The following is a 15,619-nucleotide window of genomic DNA, read 5'->3' as shown; positions in this document are numbered from 1 at the left end:
GGTCAGAACAGGAAGGGGAAACTTACCCCTCCCATACTTGTCCTAGTGGCCTACCTTCCCTTAGAGGTTTATACAATTCTCTGCTCTTGGGTTTCACTAATTGTTCCTGACTTAGTTACCTCACCCCCTCTACCCCCGTAATTTGCAAGGCCACCTCTCTCACAATGGGTAGGACTTCTATCTGCAATGCAGAACAGTTTTATTTTCTTTCTTTGATCCTTGGCCTCCCAAACTGTGTTCACTTAGGCCACTGGGAATAATGAGCAAGGCTATTGAAGAGCCAGGTACTTCTTAATGGCTTTTCCTTTTTCTACAAAGACATAAAGGCCCTGCCAAAGCTTTGAAACTAAACCCTTAGACTCCTCCCATCTGTGCCTGTGTGTATTACATCAAAAGGAGCCTAGTAAAAGGGAGAAAGAAGGGGACAAAAAGGGTGGTTTTCTTTTTCTAGTTATAACTGTTTGCATTTTCTGATTTTTCTGAAATGAGTACACAGAGGCTCAGGGAGGTTATATAACTTGCCTGAGGTCACATAGTCAGTAAGTGGTGACCTGGACGTCGATCCCATCCCAGGACTTCAGGTTGCATGGAAGGCTCTTTCCACTATAACTGAGCTGTCCCTGGAAGATTGAGGCTGGCTGCCAGGCTTGGAGAAGAAAGAGATTTTTCCATAAGGACAGAGACATATTACTGTCCCTGAGCTGGTGAAAAAGGACCTAAATATCTCTATAGTCCAGCAAGTGAACGTACCGCCTCCAAGTGATTGGAGAGCAGTCATTTCCAGATTCTAGCTGGGCTAATAGGGTCTCTCTCTCTCTCTCTCTCAGGGAAATCCATAATTAGAATCAGGAGTGTCCAACTCAATCAGCAGAGGTCACTTGAACAGAGAAATATGCTTCAGAGCTATGGGTTGGTCGTCTTCTACCTGCCAGTGGAACAAAATGCTGAGCAAAGTTATGCAGAGAGTCACACGAGAGGAAGACATAGGACAATTGCTAATGTCGTTAGTTCCTGGATCCAGTGAATTCCTACTTTGTTTGGGAGGCCAAAGAACTTGGGACAAAGGCCACTACATCCCAAACTAGTCATTTCCAAACTGTAAATCGATTGCCATTTATCACACATTTTCATGAAACAGGAAGCCAAATAGCTTAATGGCTAAAAGCCCCAACAAGGACACAGACATCCTGGGTAAGTTTCTTAATATCTGTTTCCCCAAATGTAAGATAGAAATGGTACCTTTCTCATATGATTTTTTTTTTTTTTTTTTTTTTTTTTTTTGCGGTATGCGGGCCTCTCACTGTTGTGGCCTCTCCCGTTGCGGAGCACAGGCTCCGGACGCGCAGGCTCAGCGGCCATGGCTCACGGGCCCAGCCGCTCCGCGGCATGTGGGATCTTCCTGGACCCGGGCACGACCCCGTGTCCCCTGCATCGGCAGGCGGACTCTCAACCACTGTGCCACCAGGGAAGCCCTCTCATATGATTTTTATGATGATTCAATGAGTGGCTATATGAAAAGTCTTCAGAATAATGACTGGAACATAGAAAGTAATGTGTAAATGTTAGCTATTACTCAAATTTGTTTTCTTCTTCTTTCTCTCATTTTATAAATGGGGAAAGTAAGACCCCAAAAGTCAAGGGTTTTGTCCAAGGCCATGTAGTAATCACATAGTTAAGCTGGGCCTAGAACTAAAGTCTTCCAATCCTATGTGCAATATTTAATTCATCACCCTAAATGTCCTGCAACCAACCATGAGTGCAGAGTTCCCTCGGGAAAAATGTTAGAACCCAAGCCTTGAGGGTATTATGAAAGCTGGTAAGGAACAGCTCTCTTCCTCTGCTCCCAGTTGGAGAACTAGGCTACTGCAACTTGGCCTGCCCAGCTGGGCCTCCATGCCTGTACAATCGAGGAAAAAGAAGAGGGCTTGGTAATGATAATACAAGGTTTTGAGAAGTATCTTGCAAAGAATCCTTCAGCCAAAAATATGTCTGCTAATGTTTAGGCAATCAGGAAGTGCAGAAATCATAAGGAACCAATACCAATGATCTCAGTTACCGAGACACAAAGTTGGTGATTCACAGGAGGATGCCTGAAGCTACACTCCAAACCTCCACCTGCCACCTGCAGAAGCCCTAGCCTGGTCACCACTGACAGAGTAATAACGGTCTCTCCTTTCCTCTGCTTTGAAAATCTCTCACATGCACCTCTCATTTGCAGTACACAACCCAAAACTGTGCTGTCGAGGGAATCTGGGAAACGTAGTCTTGAGGCTTCCAGCCTCCAAAATATAGGGGGAGTGAGGATGAATCTTAGAAGGAAGTGAGAATGGTGCTGAGGTGCCAACAATCTGATATGGTCTACCCCTTTAGCTAGTCAGTGAAATTCATATACATTCTTCTGTCCGTATTTAACTTTCAAAGAACAGTAATGTTTTCCTTAATACAATGCAACTATCCCTCATATGAATAGGGATGTTGTTATAGGCTGAATTGTGTTTCTCCAAAATTCATATGTTGAAGCTCAATCCCCAGTACCTCAGAATGGACTACTTTGAAAGAGGTGTTTAAGTTAAAAGAGATTGTTCAGATGGACCCTAATCCAATCTGACTGGTGTCCTTACAGGAAGAAGGAATTTGGAGACACAGAGATACCAGAGGTTCCCATTTCCCTTAGAACCTTGCAAGGTTTTGAGTAGAGGCATGAGCTGATCTAACTCACATTTTTAAAGTGATCTCACTGGCTGCCATGTTGCAGATAGAAAGTAGAGACCAGGGTGGAAACAGGGAGAACCTTTTGGAGGCTGTTGTAACAGTTTTGGGAGATGACAATGGCTTGGACCAAAGTGGTGGTGGAGATGGTAAAATTGATCAGATTGGAATGTATTTCGGAGGTGGAGCCAACTGAATTGACGGATGGATCCCATGTGGAGCATGAGAAAAAGAGAGGTGTTGGGAATGATTCTAATATTTTTGGCCTGAACAACTAGAAGAATTAAATTGTTACTTACTAAACTAAAATAAATCTTGGGACTTCTCTGGTGGCGTAGTGGTTAAGAATCCGCCTGCCAATGTAGGGGACATGGGTTCAAGCCCTGGTCTGGGAAGTTCCCACATGCCTCGGAGCAACTAAGCCCATGCGCCACAACTGCTGAGCCTGCACTCTTGAGCCCACGAGCTGTAACTACTGAGCCCGTGTGCCACAACTATTAAAGCCCGCACGCCTAGAGCCCATGTTCTGCAGCAAGAGAAGCCACCGCAATGAGAAGCATGCGCACCGCAATGAAGAGAAAGCCCATGCACAGCAACGAAGACACAATGCAGCAAAAAAAAAAAAAAAAAAAATCTGGGGGAGGAGAAGTTTGGGGGTGCCTGCGTTCAGGAGTAGGTTCAAGGTTTTGGTTGTAACATGTAAACTCTGAGGTGCCAGTTAGTGATGTAAACAGAGACATGAAGTAGAAATTTAATCTACAAGTGTACACTCAGGAGAGAGGATGAGACAATGAATAATTTGGAAGCCGTCAGTGTACTTAAATCCATGAGACTGGAGGAGATCACTTAAGCCAATGATTCTCCAACAGGATGATCCACCCACTAGAAAAAAATTTGGAAAATTGCCAGGACATTTTTGCGGGGGGAGGTTATGTATTCATGATTAGGGTGGGGCGCATTATGAGGCTTTAGTGGTTGGGGCCGGGGCTCCTCGGCATCCTGCAATGCACGGGACAGTCCTGCATAAAAGAGATTGTCCCACATTACATATGATTTTCAAATGTCCTATCAGACATTCATTTGGTAAAAAATATGTTTATTATTTATCTCAACGTAGAGCCTAAATCTATTCTCCACATAAACATCGAGTATTAGGGGTATCGTTTTGTTTTGTTTTGTTTTTGTTTTTGTTGTTGTCATTTTTTGTGGTACACGGGCCTCTCACTGTTGTGCCCGTTGCGGAGCACAGGCTCCGGACGTGCAGGCTCAGCGGCCATGGCTCACGGGCACAGCCGCTCCGCGGCATGTGGGATCTTCCCGGACCGGGACACGAACCCGCATCCCCTGCATTGGCAGGCGGACTCTCAACCACTGCCCCACCAGGGAAGCCCCCGGGGAAGCCCCCGGGGTATTGTTTTAATATACACCAAGTTTCCCAGGAACGCCATTTCCCTGTAATTGATGCAAGAGGGTGCTTGGTCTTGATTTGAAAATCAACAACATGGCTTCTCTCTGTATTTGAGATGCCACTCTAGTTCTCCTGGATCAGTTTGCATGTGCAGCTTTGGCAGACACAGTGATTCTAGGAACGGCTGCAAGCATCTGATGATTCCATTAGGGCTTCTGGTGAAGTTGTGCAAAAATTTTGCATATTCAAATATGTAATACTTTATACATTAGTTTCCTTTTGTTTCTCCTTGTAATACAGGAAATTCAATTCATCATTTTGAAATTATGTGTGTAGACTGCTTTGAGGGCTATACTTCATTTGTCCCTCTGGACCCAATCTACTCTCTGCTCTTCTGCACCCTGCTACCTGCCCCAGGAGGCCAACTTGCATAAATGACATCAACCAGCTCCCCTGCCCAGTGGCTTCCTGTGGGGTTCAGCCAAAGGGAGATACCACTCCCTCATCTTGGTCCTTCAGGCCCAGGGATGGCAGACACGTCCTCTAGTGCTTCCTAATTTCTTGTTGGTTCCCTTAACTTTGCCCAATCTTTGTCAATAATCCTTTCATAAAACTGGCCTTGATTGGACTCGGCTTGAGTGTGCCATCTGTTTCCTGCCAGACCCTAACTAATACAGTAGCTACATTATTTCTCAGTTTCATTTCAGGACAGTAAAGGGCAAATTACAAAAGATTTGTTATAAAAAAGAAGTAAATCCAGAATGTGGAACATTCTACAGGACAATTGAGCTGGTTTCTGCAATAAGTCAATGGTGTGAAAAATAAAGGGAAGAGGAGGACTGCTGGCAATGAATAAAGTTGAAAGGATACGGCAGCAAAATGTAATGTGGAGACCTGTTTGGATCCAAGTTTGAAAAAATCCACTGTAATAAGACATATCTGAGACATTAGGGAAAGTGTAATTATGGACTGGATATTAAATGATACCAAAGAACTATTTTAAATGCTGTTAGGTATTGTCATGGCATTGTGGTTTTGCAAGACAATGGCCCATGTCTTTAAGAAATGCATACCGATCTTGCTTGAATTACAAGAGAAAGAAAGAAAAAGAAAAAAGAAATGCATACTGAGGTAGGTAGGAGTGAAATGACTGGTGTCTGGGATTTGCTTTCAAATCCCAGACTTCTGGGGCTTCCCTGGTGGCGCAGTGGTTGGGAGTCTGCCTGCCGACGCAGGGAACGCGGATTCGTGCCCCGGTCCGGGAGGATACCGCATGCCGCGGAGCGGCTGGGCCCGTGAGCCATGGCCGCTGAGCCTGCGCATCCGGAGCCTGTGCTCCGCAACGGGAGAGGCCACAACAGTGACAGGCCCACGTACCGCAAAAAAAACCCCAAAAAACGAAAAACCCAGACTTCTGCAAAGAAAAAGAGAAAAAGGGATAGATAAAGCAAATGGGGAGAAGTATTGTTAAATATTGAACCCAGGGAATAGATATATGGGAACACATTGTACTATTCTCTCCACTTTCGTTTGTATGTTTGACATTATTTATGATAAAACATTTAAAAAATAAATTAAATTAAATTAAATTAAAAGGGAGTATTGGATCTGATAGGGTTGAGAACCATCAACCAAGTGTAGACAAGAGAAGAGGTCTGAGACTTGGTCCTGGGCCCTGGGTAGAGGTTGGGAAGATGGGAGGAAAGCCCGGGAGGGAAAAAGAGAACAAAGAGAGAAGGGTGTCCCTGTGAGGTCAAATGAGTTTCAAAGAGGAAGTGATCATCTGGGCTGTAGATGAGGAAGTAAGAAGGCAACTGACCACTGCACTTAGCAACATGGGGGTCATTGGTGACCTTGACAAGAGCAGTTTTGGTGTAATAGTTGGGGCAAAGGCTGACTGGATTAGAGTCCAATCATCCCTCTCTCTAGATACTGCTCTTTTCTCTGCTCCCTGTTACAGCACTCCCTGCGGCTAGGGTAAGTGGACTGGAGTGGGTTCAAGAGAGAATGGGAGTAGACAAAGTAGAGAGAGAGGATAAAGGCAACTTTTGAGATGTTTTGCTATAAAGTAGATTAGAAAAATGACACAGTACCTAGAAAAAAGTGTGCTGTCAGAGGAGGGATTTGGTTTGATTTTATTTTCTTTTTCTTCTCTTTTTGGCTGTGTTGGGTCTTCGTTGCTGTGCGTGGGCGTTCTCCAGTTGCGGCGAGCGGGGGCTTCTCATTGCGGTGGCTTCTCTTGTTGCGGAGCATGGGCTCTAGGCGCGTGGGTTTCAGTAGTTGAGGCTCGCAGGCTACTGAGCACAGGCTCAGTAGTTGTGGCACATGGACTTAGTCACTCCGCCGCATGTGAGATCTTCCTGGACCAGGGATCAAACCTATGTCCCCTGCATTGGCAGGCAGATTCTTATCCACTGCGCCACCAGGGAAGCCCTGATTTGGTTTTTAAGACAGGAGATAACATGGCCTGTTTGTAAGCTGCTGAGAATGAATCATTAGAGAGGGAGTAATGGAAGATGTGTGAGAGAGAGAGATAAAACTATTGTAGGAGGAATGTGCTCGAATAAAGGAGTGCAGATACTGGTGGGTAGGTTGATGTGGTGGTCGTAGAATGTAGATGTTCTCTTTTGATTGCTTTTCTAATGCAATAAGAGGCAAGATCACCATTTGAGAGTGAGGGTGGAGAGGAGGCTTTGGAGGTTTGAGAAGACAGAGGGTGTGAGATAGTCAGTTAAGAGTGGAAGAACAAATGGACTGGGGAAATGAGTAGCATCACAGGCCCATTTATAGTGAAACTAGCCAATATCGTTGTGTCTTTTTCTCAACCATGTTGAACCTGGGATTTGGATTTAAACAGGAATGTATCCAAGCAAGATCTATATAGAGGAAAAGGGGCAAGAAAGTAATGTTAATGATGAGACCATGGACCCCAAGAGGTAAGTAGGCAAGGTGAAGGGCAATAAAAAGGTGGTAGGGTCAATGGGCTGGAGGTCCTGAAGAGGTTAGAAAGTTAATGCATTCAGGATATTTAAGAGAGTGAGCCAGAAAGATAAGCAGTGATGGTCAATAAATGGGATGCTTTAAAATAATGAAAATACCAGCTGGAACTTTAAGATCAATGAAGATGTTTTTTAAATTAAATATGTGGAAGTTTCATAGAATTAATAAGTGAATTTAGAAAGGCTACTGGATACAAGGTCAATATACAAAACAAATGTATTTCTGTCGAGACGTACTAGCAAGAAACAATTGGAAAATGAAACTTACAAAACAATACCATTGGAGCCGGTGTCCGGGGCCACTGGTGGGACGTGTCCAGCGCTTGGCGCAGCAGGAAGCAGCAATGATCTCGGCCTGAGTTCCCGGCGCCAGCCTGGCTCCTTTCCCGCTGCGGTGAGCGACTCAAGCACCCGGCTCATTAACGCGTTGATTCTTCAGTACTGCATCAGGAAAGGGGAGGTAACAGCTCCTTCAGCCATGAGGCACTCCCGCTCAGGTATAAACTGGACAGCCAGTTTGAGCTGGTGTTTGTGGTAGGATTTCAGAAGATCCCCTGACGTGCGCAGGCAAGTTGATAGACGCTGTGCACCGGCTGTTTTGTGACAAGTACCGCACTGAGATCCAGCAGCAAAGTGCCTTAAGTCTATTGAATGGCACTTTCAATTGCCAGAATGACTTTCTGCGGCTCCTTCGTGAAGCAGAGGAGAGCAGTAAGATCCGTGCTCCCACAACCATGAAGAAATTTGAAGATTCTGAAAAGCCCAAGAAACCTGCGAGGTGCATGATTGAGACACAGGGTGAAAAGCCTAAGGAAAAAGCCAAGAACAGCAAAAAAAACAAAAACAAAAAACAAGGGGACCAAGAAGGAAGGTTCTGATGGCCCTCTGGCTACCAGCAAAGCAGTCCCTGCAGAAAAGTCAGGTCTCCCAGTGGGGCCTGAGAATGGGATAGAACTTTCCATAGAGGAATTGATCCGCAGGAAGTGAAAAAAGTTCATTCAGAAGCATGGGAGGGGTATGGAGAAGTCCGGCAAGTCCAGTAAGTCAGATGCTCCCAAGGAAAAGGGCAAAAAAGTGCCCGGGGTGTGGGCACTGGGTGGCTCTGCTAACAGAGAAGTCCTGGACTATTGCAATCCCACCACCAATGGAGCCCCCAAGGTGGCCCCGGCCGAGGGCATCAACTTGATTCAAGGGACTGGGTCTGGGAGGCAGCTTCAGGATCTGGACTGCAGCAGCTCAGATAACTTAGGGGCTGCTCAAAACTCCATCAAACCTAGTGCTACCAAGGGGAACCTGGGTGGCATGTTTGGGATGCTGAAGGGCCTTGAGGGTTCCAAGAGCTTGAGTTGTGAAGACATGGAATCTGTGCTGGACAAGATGCATGACCATCTCATCGCTAAGAACGTGGCAGCAGACATTGCAGTGCAACTCTGTGAACCTGTAGCCAACAAGCTGGAAGGGAAGGTGATGGGGATGTTCAGAACGGTGACTTCCACCGTAAAGCAAGCTCTCCAAGAGCCCCTGGTGCAGATTCTGCAGCCACTGCGCTGTGTAGACATGCTCCAGGATATCATGTGTCCCCAGCACCGTCAGCACCCTTACGTGGTCACTTTCTGTGGTGTGAACGACGTGGGGAAGTCTATTAATCTTGCCAAGATTTCCTTCTGGCTGTTAGAGAATGGCTTCAGTGTCCTCAATGCTGCCTGCCATACATTTCGTGCCGGGGCTGTGGAGCAGCTGCGGACACACACCCGGCGTTTGAGTGCCCTATACCCCCCCAAGAATCACGGCAGCCACACCACGGTGCAGTTGTTTGAGAAGGGCTATGGCAAGGATGCTGCTGGCATTATCATGCAAGCCGTTGCCTTTGCACATAACCAAGGTTTTGATGTGGTTCTGGTGGACACAGCTGGCCGCATGCAAGACAATGCCCCTCTGATGACTGCCCTGGCCAAGCTCATTACTGTCAACGCACACGACTTGGTGCTGTTTGTGGGGGAGGCCTTAGTAGGCAATGAGGCCGTGGACCAACTGGTCAAGTTCAACAGAGCCTTGGCCGACCATTCTATGGCCCAGACACCTCGGTGTCCTTACCAAATTTGATACCATCGATGACAAGGTGGGAGCTGCTATTTCTATGACCTACATCACAAGCAAACCCATTGTCTTTGTGGGCACTGGCCAGATCTACTGTGACCTATGCAGTCTCAATGCCAAGGCTGTGGTTGTTGCCCTCATAAAGGCTTAATGTGGCCAATACCAAATCACCACTTCCCCCCAAAGCCCCCATCCCTGTATCAAGAACGTGCTCTAGAGCATGTGAGCAACTTGTCTTCAGTGTCGTTCAAAGGCAGAGTGAGAGGAGCTCCGGGCGGGGGCTTGCAGCCCCTCCTAACACCACTCCCGGTTCAGCCCAGCCTCCATCTGCAAGGAGGACCTAATCATGTTGCAATCACTGCTCATTACCCGCCCCCATCCCCATGCTCCTCCCCCTTCCTACTCAGGCATCCCTTTACTCTGTCTACAGACTGGGTCTCATTACAGCTTTCACCAACGGTTAGAAGATCCAACACCAGAGCTTTGCTAGCTAAGTGTGGTCATGGGGACATCCAAGCATCATCCCCAGCTCCATTAGATAAAGGGACTTCCAGAGCCATCTCTGGGTCTTGAGTGGCACCTCTCCCTAGGATACACAGCTTTCAGGTCCCTGGGGCCAGGGACCCCCAGGGACTGTGAGACACTGTGGCAGTATATGGCCTGTTCTTTTTTTTTTTTTTTTTTTTTTTTGCTGTACGCGGGCCTCTCACTGCTGTGGCCTCTCCCGTTGCGGAGCACAGGCTCCGGACACACAGGCTCCGCGGCCATGGCTCGCGGGCCCAGCCGCTCCGCGGCACGTGGGATCTTCCGGGATCGGGGCACGAACCCGTGTCCCCTGCATCGGCAGGCGGACTCTCAACCACTGCGCCACCAGGGAAGCCCGGCCTGTTCTTAATTGCTGCTAATTTGAGGATGACCCCTGTCCCTGTTTCCCCAAAGCATCAACTAGGCCAGAGTGATGTGTTACAGATGAGTGAAAGAGGAGTCCCTGCTTCCCTCAGAGATAAAGGGAGCTGAGCTGCAGTGCTGCATTGGGCTTCTCAGCCTCCAAGATCTCCTCCCCCTTCCAGTATCTAGACATAACTTTGCATGTTCCCCTTCCCAGGAGAAAACCAACTGTCAGAGTGGAGACACATTGCCCCCTCCCCATTCTTCACCTGAGATGGATCCCGGCTTTTCCTCATCCTCCTCTACAGTGCCCGGTAGACAAGTGCTACGTTGAATACAGACCTCGTTAAGGCGTGTCCGGTAGCTCGGTATTACAGATGTGCTATTAATGCAATAAGGTGAAGGCTGTCTGCCCAGAGAAATACATAATTTAGATAAGAAAATAAATTTCATAAATAAAAAAACAATACTATTTGTAACTGCATGAGAAATGTTAAATACCTAGGAATAAATCTATTGAAAGGTGTGCAAGACCTTGACACTGAAAACTATAAAATATATCTGGAGAAAAGTTAAAGATTACCTCAGTAAATGGACAGATATTCCATGTTCATAAATTGGAAGACTCAATATTGTTATTGATTTTTTCTAAATTGGTCTATAGGTTCAATGCAATCCAATTAAAATTCCCACAAGCCACGTGTGTAGTATGTGTGTGTGTGATTGTGTGTAAATTGACAAGGTGATAGCAAAATTTATGTGATAATTAAAGGACCTAGAATATCCAAGAACTCTTTTTTGGGTTTTTTTTGGCTGCATTGGGTCTTCGTCACTGTGTGCAGGCTTTCTCTAGTTGTATCCTCTAGTTGTGGAGAGCCGGAGCTGCTCTTTGTTGCGACTCACGGGCTCCTCATTGCGGTGGCTTTTCTTGTTGCGGAGCACAGGCTCTAGGCGTGCAGTCTTCAGTAGTTGCAGCACGAAGCCTCGGTAGTTGTGGCTCGCGGGCTCTAGAGCGCAGGCTCAGTAGTTGTGGAGCACGGGCTTAGTTCATCCGCGGCATGTGGGATCTTCCCAGACAAGGGCTCGAACCCGTGTCTCCTGCATTGACAGGTGGATTCTTAACCACTGCACCACCAGGGAAGCCCAGAATATCCAAGAACTCTTGAAAAAAGTTGGAAGACTTACGTCACCAGATTTCAAGATTTACTATAAAGCTATAGTAATTAATAGCAGGGACATTTTGGAGCAAAAATAGACAAATACGATCACTGGAACAGAATAAAGAGTCTAGAATGGACCCACACGTGTATGCTCTCTTGATTTTCATCAAAGGTGTCATTGTAATTAAGTAGAGGAAGGATGGCCTTTTAATAAATTATATTGGAACAATTAGATGTATGTGGAGAAAAAAGAACCCTGACCCTTAAACTATACACAAAAAATAATTCTAAGGTGGATCATAGACCTAAATGTAAAAACTTCAACACTCAAACTTCTAAATAAATACATAAAGTTTTTTTTATATTGGGGTAGGTAAAGATTTCTTAATCAGATCACAAAATGCACTTAGCTATTAAAAAATTGAGAAGTTGGACTTAAAAACATCTAATCATCAACAGATACCATTAAGAAAACAAATCATCAAAGTACAGACTGATAAATCATATCCAGAATATAGAAAGAACCCTTATAAATTGTTAAGAAAAATACAAACATTAAATTCAAAATGAGTAAAAGACTTGGAACAAGCATTTCACAAAGGACAAATGGCCAGTAATGTATGAAACTGCTTAAAATAATATCTCATCAAAGAATGCAAGTCAAAGCAACAATGAGATACTTGATACATTCAGAAGAATGGCTTTAACAAAAAACCTGTCATCTAGGGTTGCTGAGGATGTGGACTAACTTGAATTCTCATATGTTATTATTTGGCAGTTTCTTAAAAAGCCAGACACACATCTACACTATGACGCAACAATTCCACACGCAGACATACACCCAAGAAAGATTAGTTCATATGTCTGTCAGAAGTCTGGTACAAGAACATTCATAGCAACTTTAGTCAACAGCCAAAATTGGACAAAATCCGAACATCCGTCAACAGGAGAATAAAACACTTTGTGATGTATTCACAAAATGAAATATTACCAGCAATAATCAAAATGAAAAAAAAATACTAGTACACGGAACAACACAGATAAATCTCAAAAACATTGTGCTAAGACAAAGAAACCAGACACAGAAGAATACATACTATATGGTTCCATTCATAAGAAGTTCAAGAATAAGCAAAACTAACCTATGGTGACAGAAATCAGAATAGTCGTTACCTCTAGTAGATTGGGTATTGATTGAAAAAGGCACAAGGAAACTTCCAGGGAGATAGAAATGTTCTATATCTTGAACTGGGTGGAGGTTATGTGGGTGTATACATAGGGAAAAATTGAGCTGTACAGTTAAGATTTGTGCATTTTCCTATATGAAATTTACCATAATAAAAAAATTTTAAACAAGGAGCTTCCTTTATAATTACAAAAGCAAATAAATGCATGCTCTTTACAGGAAATTAAAGCAACTAAAGGAGTAAAACCAAACCTTGAACCCATTTCTGGGGACATGGGTCTATCTTCAACTCTCTCCAGGTTTGAGGTGAGATTGAGGGAGGTTGTGTTTTGTGCAGACTCCAAAGGCAGATCCAGGGTATGTGGGGGGCAAACCACAAGCACCCAGTTTCCATTTAGGATGAGGAATATCTTTTTTACACCTTTCTTTAGAAACAAAAAGACTGACTTGAACAATAATGAACTGTCTGCCAAAGGCATGTGTGAGCAAAATGCAGCCAGCCAGCCACAGGCAGGAATGTCGTTGTGGCGTCCAAGCATCAGGTGGCAGTTGGATTAGACAACCTAGTCTCTTCCCTTGTGGCCTCTGTGCGTGGGTCCCTTTAAGAAATAGCAGGGAGTGGATCTGCGTCTCGCCTGGGTGTTAACAGAAAAGACCAAACTCATCTGCTATGAAACTAGCTCTGGAGTCTGGGCCCTGGTGGAAGTAAAGGGGAAGGGACTGACACAGGACAAGAGTCTTGGTCCTTCAGAAACTGACAATTCTGCTCAGAACTATAAACAATAAATTCTGGGGAACAAGACTTTAACAAGGAAAAACAAACAGGAAGCTATTGAAAAGATGAAAATCTGAACCAAGAAAACTGCAGTGGGGATGAAGGGGATGGAGATCAGTTCCTCGGCCCTGAGACACGACTGTTACTTATTCATCCCTATGCCCATCCATGCCCCTCCCTCAGCAAGCTCTCCTCTAAATTGTTCTTGTATTCTACGAATTTACCATTTACCCCCTTTAAAAATTATGATGTATTTCAGACATACAGAGGCTATAAGGACTAATGTAATAAACACCTGTGAAACCACTACCCTGTTTAGGAAATAAAGGATTAATACTGAAAAAAAAAAGAAAAAGAAAGAAAGAAACTGACAATTTGGAGGGAAAACAAAAATAACTCTGAGTGTGGGAGTGAGAACTAGATTCCATTCTGCTTCTGTCTCTGGTTGGCTGTGTGACCTTGTGTGACTCCATTGCCCTCTCTGAACCTGTGGGCTGCCCTGGGTGGTTCCCCTACCTTCCCCATTACAGATGTCCTTTGAGGCTGCATGGGGGTCCTAAGGGAAAGGTACTGGGCTGAGTGACTGTGGTGACTGCCATGGGAGACAGAGAGACTTCAGGCCTCATCTCTCATCTCTGATGAACCACTATAAGGGCAGACAGTCCTGCCCCCTCCTTGCTTCTCTGACCTAGGTCACCCCAAGATATCCCAGACTCCCTCCAAGCTATCCAGGCCATATTGGATCACCTTGCAGTGATGACCCAGTCCACCCAGCCCAGGTCATTTTCAACAGGATCTCTGCCAGACAGAAGGTAATTTCCTGGATGGGTGAGCAATCAGAACTTACTCAAGCCTGGGTCACTTTAGGGCTTAGGCCTCACCCCGGAAAATGGAAAGCACTTTAGGCCATAGCAATCGGGCACTTCCTTGATTGCCCTGGAGATGTGAGCCCCACCCTGCCTCTCACAGATGCCCTGGAGAAAAAGAGGGAGGCCCTAGGAAGCCACAGGAGCAGAAACAAGGGAAGCCAGAGGCCAGGGACGCTGGTATAAATTGTTGGACTGCTTGCCTACTGTCTAGAACTTGTCTAAGTGGATCTGGAACATCAGTGGCCATTCTGATCGCCTTGACCACCTTTGAGAGAACCCCCTTGCTCGTATCAAAACGGTCCCTTTTGGTCCTTTGCCCTGGACCTTTGACATTCTGGACTAGTTCCGTTCTCACTTGTGACTGAATGTAACATGTGTACAATAAATCATCTCCTTTGCTGTCTTAGCTGAAGAAAAAAAAAAAAGAAGGAGGAGGCTCTGGATCTCATCCAAAACACCCAGTCCTAAACCTTCCCTGGTTCTCTACCGCCTCTGTCATTGCTGCTGCTTTCTTCTCCCCTCTCCTGCCCCCCTTCTTGGGATTACAAATGAATTTTAGCAAGTAGGAAAATTTGCAAACACGGAATCTGCAAATAATGAGAATCAACTGTATGTTGCACTCGGGGGTACTGGAGTAACCTCTGAGTCAGCCTGGAAGAGTCAGGGAAGATTCCCAAAGAGATGAGACTTTGGCTGTGACCTGAAATACAGAGAGGTCTAGACAGGGGGTCTGTGACCAAATAAGTCATGTGGTTTAACAGAGAGCTATTTTTTTTCCTATTCCTAGGTAATTTGTTGCTCTCATAAGTGTGGTCTTCTCTTTCCCCTTATCTTCTAACTTAGCACTGGACAATAGAACTTTGTGCAATTATGGATATATTCTATCATTACATGAATACAATAGCCACTAAGCACATGTGGCTATTGAGAACTTAAAATGTAACCAGTAGGATTGAGAAACCGAATTTTGTTCATTTAATTTTAATTATTTTGCTTTTAAATTCAAATAGCCACACATGGTAGTGGTTATCATGTCAAAGGATGCAGTTGTGGGGTTTTTTTTTACATTTTTATTGGAGTATAATTGCTTTACAATGGTGTGTTAGTTCCTGCTTTATAACAAAGTGAATCAGTTATACATATATATATATCCCCATATCTCCTCCCCCTTTTGTCTCCCTCCCACCCACTCTATCCCATCCTTCTAGCTGGTCACAAAGCACCGAGCTGATCTCCCTGTGCTATGCGACTGCTTCCTACTAGCTATCTATTTTACATTTGTTAGTGTATATATGTCCATATATACACTACCACTCTCTCAGTTTGTCCCAGCTTACCCTTCCCCCTCCCCGTGTCCTCAAGTCCATTCTCTAGTAGGTCTGCGTCTTTATTCCCATCTTGCCTCTAGGTTCTTCATGACCTTCTTTTTTTTTTTTTTTTTTTTAGATTCCATATATATTTGTTAGCATACGGTATTTGTTTTTCTCTTTCTGACTTACTTCACTCTGTATGAGAGACTCTAGGTCCA

At 45.0% G+C, this 15,619-nt stretch overlaps 1 pseudogene across 1 annotated transcript; it reads left to right on the top strand.

Moving 5' to 3' along the window:
- Positions 1 to 1,154: 1,154 nt before the first annotated feature.
- Positions 1,155 to 9,364, top strand: LOC309799115 (signal recognition particle receptor subunit alpha-like; annotated as a pseudogene). The gene is made up of 2 exons: positions 1,155 to 1,191; positions 7,452 to 9,364. The product of its transcript is annotated as a signal recognition particle receptor subunit alpha-like (transcript).
- Positions 9,365 to 15,619: the final 6,255 nt, after the last annotated feature.

This window comes from Mesoplodon mirus (genome assembly GCF_964341445.2).
Source record: "Mesoplodon mirus genome assembly, chromosome: 3".
NCBI classification, from domain to species: domain Eukaryota; kingdom Metazoa; phylum Chordata; class Mammalia; order Artiodactyla; family Ziphiidae; genus Mesoplodon; species Mesoplodon mirus.
The sequence above is the reverse complement of the archived record's forward strand: the minus strand, read 5'-3'. Positions and strand labels throughout refer to the sequence as shown.